This window comes from Atta colombica, unplaced genomic scaffold (genome assembly GCF_001594045.1).
Source record: "Atta colombica isolate Treedump-2 unplaced genomic scaffold, Acol1.0 scaffold189, whole genome shotgun sequence".
Classification (NCBI taxonomy): Eukaryota; Metazoa; Arthropoda; class Insecta; order Hymenoptera; family Formicidae; genus Atta; species Atta colombica.
This window is the reverse complement of record NW_017259281.1, coordinates 1781063-1783094: the sequence shown is the minus strand read 5'-3', so window position 1 is coordinate 1783094 and position 2032 is coordinate 1781063. Positions and strand designations below refer to the sequence as shown.

General features: G+C 22.7%; 1 protein-coding gene across 1 annotated transcript in view; it reads right to left on the bottom strand.

Moving 5' to 3' along the window:
• LOC108686698 (kinesin light chain) overlaps nt 1-2032 on the bottom strand; it is a 26946-nt gene that overhangs the window by 4862 nt on the left and 20052 nt on the right. The gene's annotated exons all lie outside the window — the stretch shown is intronic.

Sequence of the window (2032 nt, the reverse complement as noted above, 5' to 3'; positions counted from 1 at the left end):
TTATCGATTCCTCGATTTGCATTTTTTAATTTCAATTAAAATCAACGTATCAAATATATATTTGATTGTTGCAATCTGTTTGTGTAAATCATGAATATAAGAAATGACTGAACCTGTTATAAAACGTCTATGTAAAAAAAGAGAAGTATAGAGAAAAAAAACTTCATATCAAATCATTGATTATATTACCTTATTGACACAATTTTAGATGTACAAATTTTAACACATACTAGATTCATCAATAAAAATGTAATTTCAAATGTTTTATGAATAATCATAGTAAATAAATAATGAAATGCGTAAAAATGCTTCAAAATTGGAAGGCAATAATGTGATGCCTTACATATTTCAAAGTAGATTTAATATATTTTCTTTCTAAGATAACTTAACATTATAGATGATTTTTACGTCAAGTCAAACAGAAAAATGTATTTTTTATTCTTTTATATAATATTAAAATATGCATTTTTATCAAGTTCCAATGCTATAATCATAATGTTTTTCAAGATAAAAGTTTATACAAATTCCGAATATCTTTAGAACACTTTAATTTCCAAACGGTATAACTTTAACCTCTTTACAAAATTTTTTTAAGTATTTAAATATATATTTTTCAACAATTATACATTATTTAAAAATTTGTTATTCACACGTAAAGTGTGATAAATCCGTCTTAAAATGATTTGTCATCAAATTCTGTATTTTAAACCACTTTTGAAGTTAGAACATTCTAAAGGTATCATGACTTCAAAATTTGCATAAATTAAAAAAATTCCATTTATTTCATATTTAAAAAAATATTATGATTACAGCGTTAAAATTTGACAAAAATACATATTGACATTATGTATAAAAATAAAAAATAAAAAAAAGTAAAAAACACGCATTTTTTGGTTAGATTTGAAGTGAAATATCCTTATATAAAAAATATTCGTATATTTTAATAATACGAGTTTAAAATTCTTAATGTTTTTCATAGTTAAAAATCTTTACATTTTCAATTAACATAACATTTTCGTATTTACAATATTATGCTATTTAATTTTTTTTTCGTTTTTAATATTTGTCATCTACATATTGCATAAAATAGATTTTGCATAAGACAGATAAGCTGGTCCAGTTATTTCTTACATTTACGATATAAGTGAGTAAACCTTTATCTGAAAAATGAGTCTCACGTAAATGCAATATATACAAGGTGATCCGATTAAAACGATGATTTACACCCTGTAATTATATATAATACTAAAATACGTAAAAAAGTTTTTAATTTGCATCTCTAATAAATAAAGAGAAATGCCATATCAAAAACGCTAATATCTTGTTGTTCTTCTAAAAAAATTGCTGAAATTTTCTGCTCATCTTAAGAAATGATAAATAGCCTTATAAAGTATACAATAAAATGTGTGTCAAATATAATTATAAAATATCTTGAATGAATAAAATTCTAAAAATAAATCATCAATGTTCTAATCGATGATTTAAGGAGAATCCTCTAGATATAATTCTACACTGAGTGGTTCACTTGGAAGGGTATATTTACGTCACGCTTTATCACATGATAGTTAGATGTGTTCTATTCGGAGCACATTCAGGATGTGTACTTATTGTTAGATATGCATTACGCAATACTATGTTTTTACGCCACATATAAACACTTTCCACTCTATCTAATTTCAATATTTTTCTTGATACATTCTTTCATAATCTGTATAAAAAAGTAACAATGAGTTAATTTAAGAGATTATAAAATAATTGTGAGTAAATAAATCTTGTTAATACTTCATTTTAATATCTTTAATTTTAATATTTTATTTCAAATTTGACCAATTAATTTTAATTTTATCAGATTTTCATTTTAATTTTATAATATTAAGTTTCCTAGTTTTCTATTTTATGACATCAAAAGATAGAAATTAATCGATTGAGATATGAATTGTTTACAGGTTATCATTTTAAAAGAATATATTTTAGAGTCTTCGCTCACCCTAGAAATACATCTATCTATTCAGTGACATCGTACTTAAAAAAT